General features: G+C 43.0%; 1 pseudogene across 1 annotated transcript in view; it reads left to right on the forward strand.

Annotated features, from left to right (window-relative positions):
- The window catches only part of LOC311516741 (ethanolaminephosphotransferase 1-like), an 80,070-nt pseudogene that overhangs the window by 40,778 nt on the left and 15,605 nt on the right, over nt 1–23,687 (forward strand). The window contains exon 6 of the transcript in view: nt 10,941–11,045. The product of the transcript in view is annotated as an ethanolaminephosphotransferase 1-like (transcript). The remainder of the gene's footprint in view (nt 1–10,940; nt 11,046–23,687) is intronic.

Consider the following 23,687-nt stretch of genomic DNA (forward strand, 5'->3'; position numbering starts at 1 on the left):
ATCCCTGTGGAACCCCACTTGAGAGTTCCCCCCAGTCTGATATAAATCCATTGATGGTCACTCTTTGTGGTTGTTTAACCAATTATGTATCCACTTAATGGTAGTTCCGCAAAGCCCACATTTTTCCAGCTTAGTTATCAGAATGCCATGTAGGACTGTTTCAAAAGCCTTGCTGAAGTCCAGGTATATTATGTCCACCACATTCCCCCTATCCATCAAACCAGATACCCTGTGAAAGAAGGAAATCAAGCTGGTTCAGCATGATTTGTTCTTAGTAAATCCATGCTGTCCGCTTGTGATTTACCCCTTCATCCTCCAGGTAGTCACAAACTGAATGTTTTATACATTGCTCTAATAGCTTCCCAGGCATCAAGGTCAGGCTGATTGGTCTGTAGTTCCTCAGCTCCTCCTTTCCCCCATTTTAAAAGATGTTACTCCTTCTCCAGTCTTCTAGGACCTCGCCTGTCATCCATGGGTTTGCAAATATTATTGCCAGTGGCTCCGAGAGTTCTTCAGCTAATTTTTCTGCAGCCTGGGTGAATAGCATCAGGCCCCGCTGACTTGAATTCATTCAAATTAATCAGAAGATTGCTGATGTGTTCTTTAGTTATCCCAATCTGCATCCCTTCCTCTTTATTGTCTATGGTAACTTCGCTAGTCGTCCGGTCATGTTATTTTTTGTGTGAAGACTGAAGAAAAGTAGGCATTGTGCAGCTCTGCCTTCGTATCATCTTCTGTTACTGGCTCACCGTCTCCATTGAGCAGTGGACCCACACTATCCTTGATCTTTCTATTTGGTCTGACATGTTTGAAGAACCCCTTCTTGTTGTCTTTAACATTTCTTGCCAGCTGTAACTCATTCTTTGCCTTGGCTTTCCTGATTTTGTCCCTACATCCTCACGCTATTCCCATGTATACTTCCTTGGTGACATGCCTCTCCTTCCATTTCCTGTATATATCCCTTTTGGTTTTTAGGTAGCTCTTCTGATCTTTCCCTTGCATCAGAGTAGCTTAATGTTGATCCTCTAGTATTACATCTTTTTAGGAACTGCCAGCCCCCCTCAACTCCTTTTCTTCCTATTTGGCTTTTCCATGGGACTTTGCCTACTATTGGTTGGTTGAATCCACCTTTCTGAAGTCTAGGTTCCTTGTTTTGCTGTTCTTATGTCCTCCTTTCCATAGGATCAGATCATGATCACTTCCTCCCAAGTTCCCAACCACCTTCACATTCTCAGTTAATTTATCCCTGTTGTGTTACCTGCACATTCTAGGGCACACACCTTTACCCATTTCATAGGGCTGAAGGCATAACACAGTTAATTTAGGCACCCTCCACCCTTTCCCAGATCCTAGGGCTCTGGGTGAAAGGTACACACCCTTACCCCATTCGTAGGGCTCAGGGCCACCCAGACCCAATTCTGAGGGCTCAGGTCGTAATCTGGTTCATTTAAATACCCCCCTTACTCAGTTCCTAGGGCCCAGGGCATACTCTTCTGCGGGGCCTTTTATCAGTGAAAGAGCCTTACACAGTAATATCCTTAACTTCTATTTATTAACAGTTACCAAACCAGAATGCACACACTAAGCATACAGTGCTCACCACTCCTAATAAGGCAGACAAACTTTTCCTGATGGCCAGTCAGGATCAGGTCATCCGGGGACTCCAGTTTCTGCATAATATAGTTGGCAGGGTGTTGAGGTCTGGCAGCTCTGATCTTGGGGCTGTATCCTGGGAATTAGGTTCCAAAGAACTTCCTTTTGGACCCAAGTTTATATAGTGAAACTTGAGTCCTTCTTAGCTGTACCTTAACCAATCATTTTACTAAAGTATTACAAAATAATTTTGACCAATCCTAACATATTGCGAAACAATTCTTTACCCAATCATACCCTACCATCTTAGTTGACTTAAATCTTGCAAAATTAGTTATGCAACAGACAGTAATAATCAAAGAACCAAAGAGAGACCATACAGATAAAAAATAGAGAAGTAGGGACCATAAAGGAAAAACAATAAAGAAGTAGAGATTTCACACCCACAACGGTTGATAAGTGATTCCTTGCCAAACAGAATGCTACCAAAGAAAGTTTTCTTTAAACATCGTAAGCTCTGTTTCTTTATCTGGTGGTGGGTTGGTTCTATTAATATAGGAGCGCCTTCTTAACAGCCTGATATGTAATTGTTTTAATGTAATTGAGATGGAATGTGAGGATGTGACTTTCTGCTTCTTGGCTCATGGCTGCCGGTGTCCTAATGTGGCTGCAGAAAAAGGCCTCAGACCTTACAGTTGGTCAAGACCAGATCAAAAATGGATGACTCCTTAGTTGTTTCCTCAACTTTGTGAATCAGAAAGTTGCCCCCTACACATGCTAAGAATTTGCAGGACGTATTATGTTTTGCTGTAATTGTCTTCCAACAGATATCAGAGAAGTTAAAATCCCCCATTAAAACAAGCTCATGTGTGTTAGCTAACCTTGTTATCTGCTTGTAGAATGACTCATCCACTTCCTGTTCCTGATTTGGTGGTCTATAATAGACCCCCACGCTAACATCGCTACAGTTCTTTCTCTTTTTTATCCGCATCTAGAGGCTCTCAGTAGGTCTGCCACTCACTTCCTCTTGGGCCTCGGACCAAGTGTACACATTCTTGACGTCCAGCGCAACGCCTCCTCCTTTTTTTCCCATACCTATCCTTTCGGAACAGTTTCCATGCTGGTACCTCACTGCTGGTACTCCAATCATGAGAGTTGTCCCACTAAGTCTCTGCAATACCAGTTCAGTCATTTTCTTCATATACCATGACTTCCAGTTCACCCTGCTTGTTCCCACTCATTGCATTTGTATATAGCATTGAAGATATTTTTGCAGACTGCCCTATTGCTTTTCTTCTGGCCTTTTTAATGCAGTTGTGTTTTCTAGTCCCTTCTCCAGAAATTAGCCTCTTCCCCTTGTCTTCATTAGTTGAACCTAGATGTGCATTGGCTGGATTTTTGTCACCATCCCTCATAGGACCTAGTTTAAACTCTCCTTATCAGATTAGCCAGACTATGTCCAAAGATGCTCTTCCCAGTATTTGATTGATGGAGCCCATGCCAGCACAGTAATCCCCTTTCCTGGAACATGAGCTTCCTGTGTCGCCACAAATTTACTTCCATGATTTAGTGGTCCTTGCCCAGACCTTCTCCTTCAACAAGGAGGATGGATGAGACACCACTTGAACCCCAAACTCTTTTAACTTTCTTCCCAGTAACATGTAGTCTACAGTGATCCACTCAAGGTCATTCTTGGCAGTATCGTAGGTGTCCAGATGGATAAGTAGGAAGGGGTAGGCATTCTCCCTAGTACCTGTGCAGAGAGCCTGAAAGCAGTTGCTTACTTCTATCTGTGCTGGGGGTATATTGGTTCTCCTCCTTGTTCTTCAAGAGGACACATACTGCCAACTTCCTTCCTTTTTCTTCAGTTCCCCCCTGCACTGCCCTCTCTGATTCTTCAGCAGGCTGTGCCTGAAGTAACAAATCCTGACTTCTAGCCAAAAAGTCTTCATTTTCTCTGGTGCAACACAAGGTCAATACATGGGTCTCTCTCTAGTCCTTTAACCTTTCCTTCCAGTATAGAGACCAGCTTTTATTCCATACAGACAAAGTCGCTTCTATCCTCCGGGAGAAAGACAACCATGATTTGATCTACTCCCGATGGGAAATTTACACCCCAGCTTTTTGTGCACCAACTCTCCATCTAAACAAGACTTAGGCACATATTTAACTTTACATACCATGAGTAGATCTATCAAAGTTAACAGAGTTACTCCCAATGCATAAGGTTAAGCACATATGTAAGTCTTTGCAGGATCAGGACATAGGTGTGGAAGGCCCATTAGAATCAGTGGAATTCTGCTGCACTGACTCTTACGCTCTGTTAGATTAATTAATCAAGGAGCCCGTCAGCAGAATTATAATTAAGTGGTTTTTCTGTGAAACTCCTTTTTTCGTTTGTTTTCGCTATTACTGAATATCTGCTCAAATCTAAATGCATAGCAAGCTTCTTTAAGAATTTTTTTTTTTTACATATTACTTAACTGCCTGTCACCAGTTCTCTACCTGTTTCTATATGTATCAATTTATTGCACATAATGTCATGTTAAAATTAAAAAAAAAAAGTCTGAAAAAATTCACATCAGGCTAAGTTTTGCACCTGTTCAAATCAGACCCAGAAGATTGCTCGGCTGTTTACTTTTATTTTCTAGAGTGACATTTATGTAATGTTTATTTTGGGGGCAGAAAACAAACCTTCCTTTTTAAATGATTTTTTATTTGTTCATATTCTCTAGAGGTTCATGTATTAAGCAAAAAGAAAAGGAGTACTTGTGGCACCTTAGAGACTAACAAATTTATTAGAGGATAAGCTTTCGTGAGCTACAGCTCACTTCATCGGATGCATTCAGTGGAAAATACAGTTGGGAGATTTATATACACAGAGAACATGAAACAATGGGTGTTACCATACACACTATAAGGAGAGTGATCAGGTAAGGTGAGCGGTTGTGGGGGTGCCGGGGAAACCTTTCGTAGTGATAATCAAGGTGGGCCATTTCCAGCAGTTGACAAGAATGTGTGAGGAATGGGGGGAGGGGGGAATAAACATGGGGAAATAGTTTTACTTTGTGTAATGACACATTCACTCCCAGTCTTTATTCAAGCCTAAGTTAATTGTATCCCGTTTGCAAATTAATTCCAATTCAGCAGTCTCTCATTGGAGTCTGTTTTTGAAGTTTTTTGTTGAAGAATTGTCACTTTTAGGTCTGTAATGGAGTCCTTGAGGAATTCTACCATGATTTCAACAATTTCCATCCCGATGTAAGCAGAGTCAGGATGAGCTCCACCCTGACATCTGGTGGTGAGGTGTGGCAAGTTGTGGAAAAGAACTTCAGGGGCTGATCTCATTTGCATATGCACACCCATGCCACCTAGAATGAGGCCATAGCTGCCCAAATGGTCACTTTGGCTGCTGTGGGATCCCCAGTGTCTCTGTTATTGGGGCAGGAAGAATAAATTATTACCCTGATTATGGGAATCAAGGACAGTGGAACTGTACTTGGCCTTTTGTTATGATGGAGGGACTCGCCATCAACTAAGCAGCACTCGCTAGGCAAGGGACATGGGTTCCAAAACTCTGTGAATTAAGAGAGGCTGGGGACAGGTATTAATACTTGGTGGTATGGGCTGCCTGGTGAGGGCCTTACATGTTAATTGCACTTCCTCCTCTCTCCACTGTGGAATATCAGAGCTAATTTTGATTCCCTTAGGAGTCTAGTTACAGGCTGCTGAGCTGAATTCACTTTGGGCCAATGGTGCACCAGCACAGAGGCTCCCCTGCTGCAAACTGAAATCACAAAAGAGCTAAACTTACTAAGAGCTGAGTGTTGTGTTAAGTAGTGGGGGAGCCTGAAGATATATGGTGGAGCAGTTTGTGGGACGGTGAGCAGAGCGGCTTGTAGAGCAAAGCAGTTTGTTGGATGCCTAGAGCAGCTCATGGGGCGGCTGGCGGAGCGGAGCTCCATGGAGAGGTGGGGCCATCAACTTTGGACCACGTAAGGTGCCCCTTAACCCCCCCACCCCAAATCTCCACCTAGGTTGGGAAGTAAAACACTGCAGATGAACTTTTGAACTCTGGGACAGAGACTTTTGGGACTTTGGGTGATTTTGGATTGCTGGACTCAAGAACCAAAGGGAAAGGACACGTCCCAATTTGCTTGGCGTGGGTTTTTTGCTCATGGATTGTGTTATGAATCCTGTTGGTGGTGTTTCCCCAACATAATGCCACATTGTTTCTCTCTGTTATTAAAAGGCTTTTTGCTACACTCAGACTATGTGCTTGCGAGAGGGGAACTATTGCCTCTTGGAGGCGCCCAGCGGGGGTGGTATATATTTGTCCCAGGTCACTGGGTGGGGGCTCGAGCCGGTTTTGCATTGTGTTATTGGAATGAAACCCCTAGATACTGAACCCAGCCCTTGTTGCTGCCAACTCTGACAGGCAGAAGGGTTACACCACCATCAACCTCAGCCTGGACCAGTCCACACAAGAGATCCACTTCCTGGACACTATGGTGGTAATAAGTGATGCTCACATAAGCACCACCCTATACCGGAAACCTACTGACCGTTATGCCTACCTACATGCCTCCAGCTTTCATCTAGATCACACCACACAATCCATTGTCTACAGCCAAACTCTGTGATACAACCGCATTTGCTCCAACCCCTCAGAAAGAGACAAAACACCTACAGGGTCTCGATCAAGCATTCTTACAACTATAATACCCACCTGCTGAAGTGAAGAAACTGTTTGACAGAGCCAGAAGAGTACCCAGAAATCACCTACTACAGAACAGGCCCAACAAAAAAAATAACAGAACACCACTAGCCATCACCTTCAGCCCCCAACTAAAACCTCTCCAACACATCATCAAGGATCTACAACCTATCCTGAAGGATGGCCATCACTCTCACAGATCTTGGGAGACAGGCCAGTCCTTGCTTCCAGACAATCCCCCCAATCTGAATCAAATACTCACCAGCAACCATACACTACACAACAAAAACACTAACCCAGGAACCTATCCTTGCAACAAAGCCCGTTGCCAACTGTGTCCACATATCTATTCAGGGGACACCATCATAGGGCCTAATCACATCAGCCACACTGTCAGAGTCTCAGTCACCTGCACATCTACCAATGTGATATATGCCATCATATCATCATTGTGCCAGCAATGCCCCTCTGACATGTACATTGGCCAAACTGGACAGTCTCTACGTAAAAGAATAAATGGACACAAATCAGACTTCAAGAATGATAACATTCAAAAACCAGTCGGAGAACACTTCAATCTCTTTGGTCACTCGATTACAGACCTAAAAGTGGCAATTCTTCAGCAAAAAACTTCAAAAACAGACTCCAACGAGAGACTGCTGAATTGGAATTAATTTGCAAACTGGATACAATTAACTTAGGCTTGAATATAGACTGGAAGTGGATGGGTCATTACACAAAGTAAAACTATTTCCCCCCCCCCCGTTCCTCACACATTCTTGTTAACTGCTGGAAATGGCCCACCTTGATTATCACTACAAAAGGTTTCCCCCCCCTCTCCAGAAGTTTAAAAAACATTCTTTTGTGCATCGTCTACAGCATCTGTAAAATAACAAACAATGCACTTGATCCTGTGAGTAGAGCTGATCGGGAATTTTTTGACTAGCCATGTTTTCTGTTGAAAAATGCTGATTTGTCAAAAACAAAAAAATCATTTGTGAAATGGATTAGGATTTGATGAATCGCCCAACTTGAAAAAAAAAATCACCTCATCTGATGTCAGTGTTCCCCACCCCGCCTCCCCAATCTAACTGGTCTCTAACTCCCTCCTCCCATTTCTCACACTGGTTCATGGTCTCAGTCTCCCCCCACCCCAAATCCCAGTCCCAGTCTCCTTGTCTACCTAGTACAGCCTCCCCTACCTCCTGGGTTCCAGTCTCCAGTAACAGTCACTGGTTTCTTCCTCCTACCCCCACCCTCCCGCCAGTCTCAGTTTCACCAGATTCCTCGTCCCAGTTTACTTCTTCCCTTCTCTCCTAGTCCGGCTTTAGCCCACTCTGCATTCAGCTCTAGTGACTTCCTCCTTCATGCATGCTAACAGAGGGGTCACTGAGAGCACAGGAGAGACAGGCTCCCTGCTTTCAGTTCCTGTGCCCGGCCCCATCCTGGTACAAAGCAGCTGAAAGTATCTGTTTCAAGGAAAGTCCAGCTTTGCCCCATAGTCCTTGCTGGAGCATCCTCAGTTGCTTTCTGGGAATGGTGCATGGGCAATAGAGTTGGTAAGAAATTTTTCTGATGGAACAGTTTTCTCTTGGAAAATGCTGATGCTTCAGAATTGAAACATTCTGGGGGAACGTCTCGATTTCAACAAATTTCTGACAGATGCCTGGCAGGTTTCCAACAGAAACCTTCCTGGTTTCCGGCCTGCCTCCCTCCCTAGCTCCTCAATAGCCTTCCTGTGGCAGCCTGTCAAATTTGGGCAGATTTACACCAAAATGGTAAAAGGCATATCCCTGGTACAAATGCCATCCTACTGTAAAATTTCAAGACCCTGCTACAAAGCATGGAGGTGCTAGAGCTTTTTAAAGAAAACACCACCAGAATTTTACATGGGCGCGTTAACGTATTTCCCCCTAGCCTCATTCTTAGTCACAAATACATCGTTTTGGTTGAAATTTTCCAGAATAATTCAGCCTGAGGCAGACACCCAGCATATAAAATTTCAGCCTGAACTGTTAAAGGTTGGCAACTAAGAACAGAGTCTTATAATGAGACATATTAGGCAACCTTAATAATAGGCGGCACTACCAGTCCTGCCTACGGTATCCTGACTGGAGGCTTTTTGATTCTTCTGCATTCAATACTGTATGTCCACTGTATGCCCTTAAAATGACAGGAAACACTAGTCAGCTCTGGGCCTTCAAATGCTAATAAGCGGTGATGTGAAGATTATTATGATACAATGACTACAATGTGAAATAAAATAGAGCTACCACAACAAGAATGTTTTTAACGATGCCACCAAATTAACTTTAATCAGAATATCCAAATTACAGGTACATCACTGTTATAACTAGAGTAACCTAACCCACATAGGGTAAAGTTTTCAATGCAGTGCCTAATGAATTAAGTGGTTACTCCTTTTATTTTTAATAAAGTTGCCTGCTTGCTTCCTCGTCTATCCTATAATTAGGGCACTACCAAATTCTCGGCCGTAAAAAGTGTGTCATGGTCCATGAAATCTGGTCTCCCCTCATGAAATCTGGTCTTTTAAGTGCTTTTACCCTAGACTATACAGATTTTACAGGGGAGACCAGCGTTTCTCAAATTGGGGGTCCTGACCCAAAAGTGAGTTGCGGGGGGGGTGGGGGGGTTCACAGTATTGCCGCCCTTACTTCCCTGCATTGCCATCAGAGCTGGGCAGCTGGAGGGCAGCGGCTGTTGGCCAGGCGCTCAGCTCTGGAGGCAGCGCCCGCCAGCAACAGCGCAGAAGTAAGGGTGGCAATACCAGACCATGCCACCTTTACTTCTGCGCTGCTGCCTGCAGAGTTGGGGAGCCAGAAAGTGGCGGCTGCTGACTGAGGGCCCAGCTCTATAGACAGCAGCGCAGAAGTAAGGGTAGCAGTACCACAACCCCACTACAATAACCTTGCAGCCGCCCCCCCCCCCCGCAATTTTTTGCGGGGTCAGGACCCCTACAATTACAGCACCGTGAAATTTCAGATTTAAATAGCTGAAATCATGAAATTTATTATTTAGAAAATCCTCTGACCATGACGTTGACTAAAATGGACCATGAAGTTGGTAGGGCCCTACCGGTAATGAATAGTGTTAGCGTCTCTTACCCATACTAAGAATCTTTACAAAAAAGATGAGTTCTATTTTTTCATTTTTTCCATTTTGTTTTAATAAGAAATTAATGTCAGCTATTTTTTCCCTTAAAAGTACTTTGCTTTATTCTGTTTAGGGGGAAAAAATGGGTTGGAAACCAGGGGTGGGCAAACTATGGCCCACGGACCGCGTCTGGCCCATCAGACCTTTTAATCCGGCCCTCAAGCTTCTGCTGAGGAGCAGGGTTGGGGGCTTGCCCCGCTCCATGCGGATCCCGGAAGTAGCGGCACGTCCCCCCTCCAGCTCATATGTGTAGGGGCAGCCAGGGAGCTTCACACTCTGCCCCAGCCCCAAGTGCTGGCTCTGCAGCTCCCATTGGCCGGGAACTGTGGCCAATGGGAGCTACAGGGGTGGTGCCTGTGTATGGGGCAGTGCCTACGGACGGGGCAGTGCATAGAGACGCCTGGCTGGTGCCGCGCCTCCACGTAGGAGCTGGAGGGGGGACATGGCGCTGCTTCCGGGAGCTGCTTGAGGTAAATGCTGCCTGGAGTCTACACCCCGGACCTCTTCCCGTACCCCAACCTCCTGCTCCAGCCCTGATCCTCCTCCCACCCTCCGAACCCCTTGGTCCCAGCCCAGAACACTCTCCCCCAGACTCCAATCCCCTGCTCCAGCCTGGAGCCCCCCGCCTACCCTGAACCCCTCATTTCTGGCTCCACCCTGGAACCCGCATCCCCAGCCCAGAGCCTGTACCCCCTCCCATACCCCAACCCCCTGCTTCAGCCCAGAGCCCCCTCCTATACTCCAAACCCCTCTTCTCCACCCCCAGCCTGCAGCCCCCTCCTACACCCCAAACCCCACATCCCTGGCCCCACCCCAGAGCCCGCACCTCCAGCCAGAGCCCTCACCCCTTCCCATACCTCAACCCCCTGCCCCAGCCCGGAGCGCCCTCCCGCACTCTGAACTCCTCATTTCTGGCCCCACCCCAGAGCCCGCACCTGCAGCCAGAGCCCTCACCCCCTCCTGCATCCCAACTCCCAATTTCGTGAGCATTCATTGCCCACCATACAATTTCCATAGCCAGATGCGGTCCTCAGACCAAAACGTTTGTCCACCCCTAGATTAAAGAGACAGAAAATAATTACAGTAACCAGATTTGAAAATCTGAAGCTAGGTCCATTGACACCTATGAGACCTGGCTTTATGAAGAGATTGGGGAGTTGCAGTTTCTGGACTAGTACTGAGAAGAGGAAGATGCACACATTACCAGGATTGCAGCTTGCATCTTGTACAGCTTATTCTTAAAGTCATTTTGTTGGCTGTATTGGAACTTTGCTCCTCTACCTCCAAGTATTGAGTTGGGTTGCAGGATTAGTCCCTATTGTGTGGGGAGGGAAGAGGTGGAAACCAGCATATTTGGACCCTGGAGTTTATGCTCGATTAGGGTGAGTGAAATTTTATGCATTTAAATTTGCCTTTATAAGTGGAAGATTAAAACAGCTTTATCCTTTTTCTGTAGACATTAATAGCAATGTATCTGGTGATTGCTGCTGTTTGGGGTAGAAGTTTGGCACAAGACTTTCCTATTTGGTTATTACAGATATATTAGTAATCTTGCTGATAGGTAAATCTCCAGAGCTGTGAAAATCTAAATGGTTTTTCCTAGCTTATTTACTTCTTTTTCTTTATAATGTTTTTTTCTTCCTACGATATTTGTTATCTGCCACTGAAAGAGATGTATTTACAGAGTGATTTATTAAGATCAATATTGTAGTGATTTAGAGAATCTCCCACTGAGAAATGGAAACGATTGGAGAAATGTTTCCTCCTCACGTTCATACTTTCTGATGCTCACTAACTCACAACTGAGAAACAGAAGAACCTGACTTCAATCAGGGGGTCTAATTCTTTTTGCTGCTTGGTTGACAGGTTTCCAAAGATTCAAATGTAGTTAATGTCACACAAGTAAGATTGCTTTCATTATTGGGGTGGTGGGGGAGGAGAGAGACATGGAATTTGTATGTATGTGTGTTTATTAGTATGAGTTTGACCCTTTTAATCCATAATACAATAGGTTCTTAGGACAAGATCCTCAAAGGTATTTAGTCTCTTAACTTCTATTGATTTCAACTGACGTTCAAATCCTAACTAGCTTTGAGAATTTGGGCCTTAGATACTATTGGTACAAAGTGATGTGGTGGAAAGAATGAAGGCTTTTACTGTTTAAATAATGTTAGGATACAAAACTGTAAACCTGACGAGCAGGCTATTCAGTTTTTAAACTTGTATTTAGAAAGTATTTGTAGAACAGAAATGCTAAAATGTTGCTACTCCTACTAACTAATGTTTAGCATTACTTCCTATCTGATGTAATCACTTTTATTTCTAGATTCTGATATAAGCACTGAAAATTTCCTAAGCCAGGAAACAGACAGAATTACAACTGGAAAGAGAACAGAAGTAGTTTTATCTTTTAACAGATTAAAATAATGAGTTTTCAATAACATGAAATCAGGAATGTGTCTGAAATATCTTCCAGGATTTAGTTGGAATGTTAAGAAATTAACATGCACATTTTGAATATCCTGATGTATTAGATTTTTATTTGTAATGAATTTAGTTAGGAAGAGAAAAGACAGGAAAAGGAGAAGTTGGTCTTATACGCTATTTAACACATCCAGTATGGAAATAATTCTTAAGAAACATTTGCACTCTTTGAGCCAAATTAAGCTCTTGGGTATGTGTTTTTATCACCCATTGACTTCCCTAGAAGCTGTACAAATGTGTTTGAGGAGATAATTTAATTGTGCCTATTAAATTCACACACACTCTCCGTCTCCCACCCCCACTTACAAACCATTAAAAGGTACTATCTTCAGCTTCTATTGTACCTTCCAGGAATTCACAGATTATAAAGAAGTAGAACTATTCGAGTGACCCTGTACTTAGGCATAATTTTTAGAAGGAATGTGTACAAGGATGTGTTTTTGTTTCCTCTCTTGTTTTACCCTCAATGTAAAATCTTATGACAGCAGCCAAAATTGTATAATCCTTTGTATTTCAGGTCCACAGTATGCCCATTTTTCTCACATTTTTGGAGAAAAAAATGTGAAATAGAACACACCACAGTAATATCTCATGAATTTGTCAACTCATTTTATGTGGGAATGAGCTTAAAATGCCATCTGGTGGCTGGAAGTGGGGAAATAGGGAGATATGGAGTGATTTGTGCACAAGTCAGAGCACCATAGGCACTCTGAGAAGATCAATGCCAGCTTGTGCAGAAGTTGGCTATGTGGTGGTGTGATATGCAATCCTGAACTAGTCCACTGAGTGTAGTCTTCCTTTACCAAGTACCTATCTTCTTTTGTGCCTGTCTTTAAGGCACGTGACAACCAGTTTAAGGAGAAAAATAATGACCTTCCTTCGGCTTGACAAGCCACGGATGAAGCTTTAGTTCACACTGTTCAACATATTAAGAAGATTTGTGGAAGGGAGGCTTGTTAAAGCTTTAAAATCCCCAGAAGCAAGCAGCCTCTCTTTACTCTCACTCAACCAAAAACCACCTCATAGAAAAGCTTAATAATATCACTTAAGAGTTATTAGGCTCTGTTTATATATTGCATGCTAGTCAGGCAAGGGTCATGTGAATGGATTCTTGAAGCAAGAGAACTGAATGTTCTTTCCATCATTGTCTTGGGTAGTTTACACATATCTAAGAGCCCAGGGAGGCCTTTAAAATCTGTCACACAGGAGTTACAATGCCCTTAATGGGACAGATTTCATGGCTAGAATATATATATATGACTGTTTTTAACGATGACAAAACCCCCCAAATGAACTATATTAATTGGCCCAGTTATTACTGTTTTCACAGTCCCTTGTAACTTTATTGAAATCAGTCTTCAAGTTTGTTTTTAGGGACTCTTCAGTTACATTCACAAAGCAAGAGAGGGCAGATGAGAGAGTCCTTGGAATTGACTTTGGGCTAGAAAGCATTTAGTCTTTGTGTCACAAGTTTGAATCTGGGTTCAGTAATAGAGACCAGAAGTGGTCACCGTTTGATACCTGTTCATCAGCTTATGTGCAATGAGTAGGTTCAGTTCAGTTTGCAATGGTAGTCTGAGATCTGTAGCACCATATTCATTTTGCTCTGTGCCAGGATTCCTAAAAATGGTGACAGTCTCAGATACACTAAGGGCTGAAAAGATGAAGGCTAACCTACCTTCTCACACAGAGGTTGTTTCACCAGATTAGTTGATAGTGGGGGAAGCCTGAATGGCAAGCACATTCTGTGGAACTGATTTCATATATATAAAAATAAAATCAGAGAATCCACTCTCTTGCAATTCAGTCCGTTTCATGAGCACTTATAAATAGAGAAACAAACAGGACACTGACATTTTGTGAGTTTGTTTCCAAGGCCCCTAATTAAATCTTAATGGGGCATCACTTAACCATTTGGTGGCTTTTATTAATCACTGTTGGCACTTTAACAATGAGCTTGTATCTGGTTAGTCAACACTTGGCAAAGTATCTGAATGCAGTTTCATTCTCTCTCCCCTTCCTCACCCCAGTACAGAAGCAGAGCTGCTGGGCTGTCAAGTTTTTGGACAATCAATTTAGAAGAGCAAGAGTAAGGTTTGCAAATGTCTCTAATGGATTTTCAACAATTGGCGTCCCTAATGGTGAACTTCACTCTTAACACATTCTCAATAGATGTTGTTGTTTTACTGAGTGAAGCTCATGTTCTCTCATTACCAGGATTGAGTGTGTTTAAGTTTACAAAAACAACAGCAAAACCGAGTGTTAGATCTGCAGGGCTAGGACAGTCTTCCTTACTTTCCTGTGAATCACCTTGCATGCTCTGAATGCATCTAGGAAGTCCAGGGTCAGATACACTGGACAGAAATCTCACTGGAATCCCAGGTTAAGCAGAGAAACCACTCCAGAGTATTTTACAGTATTTCTTCTGCTACCAAGTGAACACAACCAGAAAACTTTCATGGGCCCTGGCCACATTTTCATCATGAAGCTCAAATCCTTAAGCCACAAAGCAAACTCTCAGATACACACCAAACAAAATAAACAGGGTAGCTCTTCTGTCTAAAGAGCTCCCTGTCCTGACATCCAGACAGCAAACACCTTTTCTAACGTAGTATGAGAGAAGCCCAGTCCCTTTTAAAAGTTCAGACACTAAGTAGCCTCAGCTGTACCTAATTACCTCAACTCAGCAAGGCCGTCTCAGATGATACCCTGAAAGCCCCGTGAGGATTAATCACAATTGCCCCTCAACACTCTGGCTCAGTAGAATCTCCCATAGGGTCACACTGGGACAGGGTGTGTCATAACTGGTCCAGACCCCCCTGCAAAAAAAAATAAAAAAGCATAATAGTAGAGGGCAGATATTGATGTGAACATTTTTAGAAAAACATGTCTTTTCACACAATTATTTCCCAAGTGAATTTGGTACCTTAAATGAATCCAAAAAGCTGCCATAAAGTTTTTGCTCACTTGCAAGCAAAAAAATCACTTTTGAATGCACAGAAAGAAATGCTTTCCTTTCCCCACACCTCACAATACTAATCAAAATCAGAAGTTAGAAAATTGTTCTTGTGCTTGAGGTGCCATTAGAACTTACAGTGGGTTCCTTGTATTTCATCAGTGCAGCTCTAAGTGCACAATAGAAAGGCTGTTCTATAATCCAAGCATTGTTGCATGTTTCAGACCTTTGGGATTGGCCAGTAAAGATGGGATCCACAAATTGATTTAGGCACCTAATCCCAGACTTAGGTGCCTAAGTCCCCGTTTGGCTCTACTGCGATCCACAAAACTTCAACTGAACACTGTGGGCACCTAAACCCATTCGGTGCCTAAGTTTTTTAGCATAAAAGTTCCCTCAGAATCGAAGTTTCTGTCTCTGAGCATGTGCACTGCTCACTCCCTTTAGGCATCTGGACACCTATCTCCCACCTAAGCCCCAAAGCAATTTGAGAGCCAGGGGAGGAGAGGCATTCAGCCACTTAAGTTGTGTGTGGGGCCTGATCTGGAAGGAGTCTTCAGAGGCTGCCAACTGGATCAAGTCCAATTCTAAATCTAGCTGTAGGAGGAGATGTCTACCTTATAACTTTTAGACCAGGGTTAAAGCACTCACCTGGGTAGTTGGAGACCCAGGTTCAATTTCCCCCTCTCTGCCAGAAGTGGGAGAAATGGGGTCTTCCACCTCTTAGGAGAGTTCACTCACCACTGATATTCTGATGAGGGGATGCCCTCAGTTTCTCCCGCTGAAGCAGTTGTCTGTGGATAAATAATGAAAAAGTGACTGCCGCAAGGGGACTGGACCCAGGGTCTCCCACCTCCTAGTGGGTGCCCTAACTAATGGCCTACAGGGTCATTCCCATCCACTTACTCCCTCTTTCTGGCCCAATGACTATTTAAGTATTTATCCACAGTGGAAGTAATAGGTTCAGAGAGAGGAAGAGTGTGAATGAGGCTGTAATCCAATGGTTAGGGCCCCACCTGGCAGGTGAGACACGTCAGCTCCAATTCTCCTGCTTCAAACTCTCTTATTTATCCATCATGGAACAGCTTCAATACGAGAGACTGAGGGAGCCCTCATCAGAATGTCCCATAGCTCAGTAGCCAGTAGAACTCTCCATAGGAAACCCCTGTTCAAATCCTCCCTCCCTCCCTGCTCCCGGCACAGAGAGGAGAATTGGACTTGGCTCTCATATCCCAGGCAAGTGCTCTAACCACTAGGCTAAAAGTTAAAAGGTGGACACACCCTCCCTGCACCATTTTGTGTGGAGCAAGGCAGGTGCCAAACTCATTCTCACAATAAATGCCTTAGGCGCCATTTGGCAGTAGGTTCCTTTTCATGGATTGCTAAGCAAAGCTAGCTGTCTTTCTTCAGCCAGAGCTTACATGCGCACCTCTGAGAGAGGGGCAGGGCTTAGGACACATCCCTCTCATCCGCATCTCCCATTAACTAGCTTAGGTGGCTCCCCAACTAGTATGCTGGCTTTTGTGGATTGCATTCTTAGGTGCCTGTCCCTCCCCGTTCATTGTATAGAGAACCTAGGTGTATAACTTGGCTTTGTGGGTCGCAGTGTTGTTCCCAGATTTTTTAGACACCTAAAAGTAAGGTGCCGTGATGCTCAGCATTGCAATACCTCAGTCCTGTTGTGAAACCCACCCTAACTGCCCGATCTTGTGCCCACTGAAATCAATGGCAAAGCATCCATTGGCTTCAATAATGCAGGACCAAGTCCCAACTGAAAAATGAGATGTAAAAGCTGGCTGAGGTCTGGGCCATGCACTCTCTCCTATAAGTGGGGTTAATGTTTGTAGAAAAAAAAGTGTTAATTTTTTCTGTGGTGTGTTATACTGGAATTTACATTGATTTTGTAAAAATAAGTTTCCATTTTTGGAGGTGCTCTCAGCCATTGCTATATGTTGGTTTGATAATAAATACATAAACAATAATAATTAATAAATAGGGATGACCCCAAGGCATGACATTTAAACCTTACCAAACAGGAGCTATCATACAGGATCAGCCCAGGGCCATACCTAGTCTAGTGGCTTGTTTCTTAACCGTGGCCTGTACCATATGCTCCAGAGGCAAGTGCATGAATCCCTGTAAGTGGACAATAATGCAATAACCTACCCATAGAGAACATTTCTTCCTATCCTCTGTCACTTAGTGGTTGGTTTATGCCCAGAAGCCTGAGGGTTTAGCTCTCTTCTAAAAAATTATTCTAACATAACATAACTGTGGAAGTACTCATTAGCCATTTACATATCTAACCTAGAGTTAGTTGCAAAAGTATTTCCCTCCCTCCCCAAAGTTTCAGACAAAAAAATGTTCAGAGCTTTTATGATCTTTCACTGACTTTTTAAATTTTTGTTTCATTTCAGGTTTTATATTTTTGGGTCTCCCCCCTCACAGTTATGGTTTTTTTCCCACAATGGAAAAATGTGGAAAAATGTAAAAAAGGATGAGTGGGATACGGGGAAGATGATACTTCCTCACTTTAAAATGTGTTTTTCAACTGGAATCATAGAATCATAGAATATCAGGGTTGGAAGGGACCTCAGGAGGTCATCTAGTCCAACCCCCTGCTCAAAGCAGGACCAATCCCCAATTAAATCATTCCAGCCAGGGCTTTGTCAAGCCTGACCTTAAAAACTTCTAAGGAAGGACATTCTACCACCTCCCTAGGTAATGCATTCCAGTGTTTCACCACCCTCCTAGTGAAAAAGTTTTTCCTAATATCCAACCTAAACCTCCCCCACTGCAACTTGAGACCATTACTCCTTGTCCTGGCCTCTTCTACCACTGAGAATAGTCTAGAACCATCCTCTCTGGAACCACCTCTCAGGTAGTTGAAAGCAGCTATCAAATCCCCCCTCATTCTTCTCTTCTGCAGACTAAACAATCCCAGTTCCCTCAACTTCTCCTCATAAGTCATGTGTTCCAGACCCCTAATCATTTTTGTTGCCCTTCGCTGGACTCTCTCCAATTTATCCACATCCTTCTTGTAGTGTGGGGCCCAAAACTGGACACAGTACTCCAGATGAGGCCTCACCAATGTCAAATAGAGGGGGACGATCACGTCCCTCGATCTGCTCGCAATGCCCCTACTTATACATCCCAAAATGCCATTGGCCTTCTTGGCAACAAGGGCACACTGCTGACTGGAAAAGTATGAAAACTTTAAAAAAAGTTTAAACAAATGAAAGTATTTTTTCACACTTTCTAAAAACATTTTTCATACTTTTCTGAGGTGGGGAAAAAAGGTGTTAGAAGAAAAAAAAGGATATTTTCTTTCACTGAGAAAATGTGGGGTTGTTCTGCTTTTGTTTTAATTCTTACAAGGGGGGCAGAGAGGAAGAGGATGTTTCCCCTGCCACATTCTCTCAATTTTTTTGACCTTTATGCTCCTTATTCCAGTGGACAAAGGAAGGGTGGCTGGGGTGGGGTGAGGAGAGGAGGAAAGTAAAAAAGGAGAATGATTAAACCTGAAAAATCTAAAAACTGTAAATTGAAACATTGCATTTTTGGTTTTTAAAAACAGAAAGACAATAGAAAAGGCAATTAGGTATGAAACTAAAGTGTAAATGACAGGTTTCAGGGTAACAGCCGTGTTAGTCTGTATTTGCAAAAAGAAAAGGAGTACTTGTGGCACCTTAGAGACTAACCAATTTATTTGAGCATAAACTTTCGTGAGCTACAGCTCACTTCATCGGATGCATACTGTGGAAAGTGTAGAAGATCTTTTTATATACACACAAAGCATGAAAAAATACCTCCTCCCACCCCACTCTCCTGCTGCTAATAGCTTATCTAAAGTGATCACTCTCCTTACAATGTGTATGATAATCAAGTTGGGCCATTTCCAGCACAAATCCAGGTTTTCTCACCCCCCCCCCCAAACCCACTCTCCTGCTGGTAATAGCTTATCTAAAGTGACCACTCTCCTTACAATGTGTATGATAATCAAGATGGGCCATTTCCAGCATAAATCCAGGGTTTAACAAGAACGTCTGGCGGGGGGGGGGGGGGGTAGGAAAAAACAAGGGGAAATAAGTTACCTTGCATAATGACTTAGCCACTCCCAGTCTCTATTCAAGCCTAAATTAATTGTATCAAATTTGCAAATGAATTCCAATTCAACAGCTTCTCGCTGGAGTCTGGATTTGAAGTTTTTTTGTTTTAATATCACAACTTTCATGTCTGTAATCCCGTGACCAGAGAGATTGAAGTGTTCTCCGACTGGTTTATGAATGTTATAATTCTTGACATCTGATTTGTGTCCATTTATTCTTTTACGTAGAGACTGTCCCGTTTGACCAATGTACATGGCAGAGGGGCATTGCTGGCACATGATGGCATATTTCACATTGGTGGATGTGCAGGTGAATGAGCCTCTGATAGTGTGGCTGATGCTATTAGGCCCTGTGATGGTATTTTTTCATGCTGTGTGTGTATATAAAAAGATCTTCTACACTTTCCACAGTATGCATCCGATGAAGTGAGCTGTAGCTCACGAAAGCTTATGCTCAAATAAATTGGTTAGTCTCTAAGGTGCCACATGTACTCCTTTTCTTTTTGCGAATACAGACTAACACGGCTGTTACTCTGAAACCTGAGGGAGGAGAGAGATTGCTTTTTTATTGGCATATACTGCTAAGACAAATTTTCAGTAACATATTGGTAACTCATTTCAAAATGATTTCCTGTACTTTCTATTGCAAAGCAGCTAATCATTCTGAATAGTCATTAGGTAATGTTAAGGGATATACTTTCAAACCATACTTTCAAAGTATGCTTAGACTTTGGCTCAATTAGGATTTAAAGGTGCGTTCTGAGCATGTGCTAGCTAATATATTCACCAGCTTAGTACATATGAAAGTATTGTTATGATGGAGGCTGGGTGAAACCCTATCGAAGCTGATGTGCATGCTAGCCACTATTCATTCAGGATAAATGCAAGAAACAGGTAAGGTCCTTTTTGGAGAAACAATAGGAACAACTGCCCAAAACACAGGCTACACGGCTCGACTGGACAAAGGCTGAGCTATATGTGTTGAGAGAGTTTCTCTGGGGGCTTAGGACAAATATGGGGGGTGGGGGAGAATAATGTTTGGTAGGGCTGTGCATGAGGAAATACACCAGAGAAGCAGCCAGCAAGAGAAACACTAGTAACATGGCTCAGAGAAATGCAAGAGGAAGAGCTTTTGGGGCAGAATGCTGGCTGAAAAGAGGCTTGGAATGGTTAGTAAAGAAATTCCTTCCTGTTTGATTCCTACTGTGATCAGGGAAACAGGACTTTGGGAACATTTTTGTAAATAAAAAGGATTGCCTGAAAGAAATACAAGTCTCCATCATCAACTTCTCCTCCTACTCAACCAGAAGATCATGAACATTGGCTAACCACTTGGTTCAAAAGGGATAGCAATGTATACTGTACTATATGGAGCTATCTCATGACCAGTCTGTGCTAGATTTCTACAATGGGTTAGCATGTAGCCTTACCATGACAATGCCTTAGGTGGCAAATATGGGTGCAAACTCACTGAATCCAAAACATGTGCATGCAAATGTTAATTGAGTCTTTGTACATGCAGATAGCATACATGTTTTGCACAACTATCCTGTCTCCGTGTAAAATCAGATGTGTTGTAATTCATGCTGTACTGGTACGCTTGAATATGTATTTGTTTGCTTAAATTGCTTAAAGTTGCATACTTCAGACATGTTAAGTTTATAAATTCTAAAATTTTCTTCTCAGTTGATTCTTTTCAGTTCATAAGTGGTGCAAACTTTTACACTGTAAATAATAAAATACTGATTGTGTAGTCAGCAAGCAGCTGACTATGTAATAATCTGTTTGCCCCGCCAATCAGTGGAATTAGAAATTAAATGAAAACAAAAAAGTTCCTTTCTCCAGAAATGCATAACAGTGAGAATCAGTCCTGTTCTATAAACAGCCACTTCTCCAGCTACCAGTGCCTCTGAAAGTTAAAAGTTTAACAAGGGTATATTAAACATTCTATGCAGTGAAATTTTTTCCCAACAGTCTCACTGCTCTAAAATGTGGATTATGGAGTGGGGAGGGGTTTTCTAGGCTCTTAGATGCCAAACATTGCTAAGTAATTTTTCCAGCTGCTAGGTGTAAATGAATCATTTTTACAGTTGACTCTTCAGCAGTCATTGAATATAAGGTTATCAGTCTAGAGGTTGAAAGGGAAAATAGTGTGGTGATGAGATGGGTCAGTTATGGCACATCTACACTGCAAACAAACCAACCCTGTGGCAGTGAGTCTCAGAGCCTGGGGCAACTGAATGGGACTCATGCTACCGAGCTGGAAATAGCAGCGTAGACTGCTGCTACTGCTGTGGGCTGGAGCCTGGACTCTGAGACCCTCTTCCCTTGCTGGGTTTCAGAGCCCAGACTCCAGCCCCAGTGGGAACATCTACACTGCTCTTTTTAGCCCGATAGCACAAGCCCCTCAAGCTTGAGTCAGTTGATCTGTGCTCTGAGACTCGCTGATGTTTTGTTTTCTGCAGTATAGCTGTAACCTTAGGGCTGCTGAGAATTGGTAATATTAGTGATGCAGGTTGAAATGCTACTCAACTGCCAAGCATTTAAGGACTCAGTTCAGTCAAAATTAACTCTTTGGCTTTGTCTACGCTGGCAACTGAATGACAAAAGTTTTCAGAGTAGCAGCCGTGTTAGTCTGTCTCGGCAAAAAGAGAAGGAGGACTTGTGGCACCTTAGAGACTCACCAATTTATCTGAGCATAAGCTTTCGTGAGCTACAGCATCAAGTGAGCTGTAGCTCACAAAAGCTTATGCTCAGATAAATTGGTGAGTCTCTAAGGTGCCACAAGTCCTCCTTTTCTTTTTGACAAAACTTTTGTCCTTCAGAGGTGTTAAAAAAATCACACACCCAGAAAACAAAAGTTTTGTCAACAAAAAGCGCTGGTGTGACCAGGGCTTTGTCGGCAGGAGAGCTCTCCTGCTGACTAAGCTACAGCCGCTCGTTGGGGGTGGAAGTTTTTTGGCGGTGGGAGAGCTCTCTCCCGCCGACACACAGCAGCAACACTGCGCACCTTTTAGCGGCATGGCTGTAACGGCACAGCTGTGTCACTGAAAGGTGCGTAGTGTAGACAAAGCCTTAGCTTCTGCAAAGAAGGATTGCCCAGCCCTATTCCCTGTCTCCCTTCTCCCCCCGCCCCCGCCCCGCCAAAATGGGGGAAGTTTCCCCTTCTCAGATGGAAAGTTTTTGGAAACCAAAATTTATCTGAAAGAATGGCATTGGTTTGAAGTACAACAGTGGCTTAAAAATGACAGCAACAGTGTAGAGCGGCAGGGTCTCATTGCTGAACTTGTTCTCACAATCTGGAGGAGTTTGGTGATCTTCTCGTAATGGCCTGAGGCTCTTTAAATAAGTGTTACTTAATTACCATTAGACAAAGAGGCTTATATAGGGCGCAAAGTGGGTCAGTGATTTGATTAAGTCATTCTTTAAGATGACAGATATTTGTTTTTAATTTTCCATAAGGTGTACTATGCTATGGCAACGTCTGCTATAGAAATATTCACATAAGTAACTAACACTTTTTTGTGTTAGGATAAGGATTGAATTCAAAAGCCCTAAACAAGAATTTGAGGTGTCAGAATTGCTATTGCAGCTGCCTCTTTGATAATGAAAAACATAGATCTCAAAAATAGCTTTGGAAATTCAAAAAGTATCTTTGTTCCTAATGTGCCTTTGTCCTTTAGTGGATCATTTTAGTATTTCCTGACATGACAGAGATGGTTACAGATACAAATGCATTTTAACTGCCTATTTTATGTGTCTAAAAGAGGGTTGGATGATCTTGCTGCTGACTTGGGGGTTCTATTCCCATATTGCCACTGGATTTCCCTACGTTACTCTGTGTCACCTATCTGTGGCACAATTTCCCCACTATAAAATAGGGATAATTTCTCACAGTGGTGTTTTGAGATAGAGCTCAGGAACAGAGTGGGTTGAGAAGTGGTAAGGATTTTTGTGTAAACAAAAGCTTGACCAGTTCTGTTCATAGGTTGTATAATGTTTTTAGATCCTCAGAATGAAGTCGTTGTAGAAGTGCACAGCATTCCTATTCGCACTCACATTTTGCATTACTTCATGTTCTGATTTTTTGAAGTTAGATTTTTTTTTAGACTGAATGATTTCTATTGAGAGAATGTCTCCTAATATCCCAAGTATGAGATTTCAATCAACACAGGTAATATTTGCAGAATGTGTGATTTTAGGGAATTTCAAAAATCACTGCTTGGACAGGAGTCAGGATGGCTCAAAGGCCAAGCGATTGTGATTGGGTTAGAGCCTCACTCTGTGCCTTCCGCTCCCTGAATCAGCAGGGACTGAGAATGATGTAGAAGCAGCTATTCAGTTGCTGGGCAGAAGGGATTTCTTAACGCTAATTAAAAAACAGTCTTGATGAGTTCCAACGACAACCCCTAGCCAGGCCTCCTCAGCTAAAAAGACAGCGGAAGCAATGTGCTGAAGAAATTGGGCAACTTCATAAAAACTACCCCCTCCCCCATACACTCAAACCCCCACCCTCATAAAAGATTACATTGGGTAAAAGTTTATTTGGGTGAAGGATGTATTTGGTGTATCTGTCCCCTCTTGGAGATGGAATTTTAACTAGTAAGATTATCATTTGTGCTCCGTGTGTTATTTCTACCTAAATTGACACTTCA

The sequence above is a fragment of the Lepidochelys olivacea genome (genome assembly GCF_965140295.1).
Source record: "Lepidochelys olivacea isolate rLepOli2 genome assembly, chromosome: 2".
Lineage (NCBI taxonomy): Eukaryota > Metazoa > Chordata > Testudines > Cheloniidae > Lepidochelys > Lepidochelys olivacea.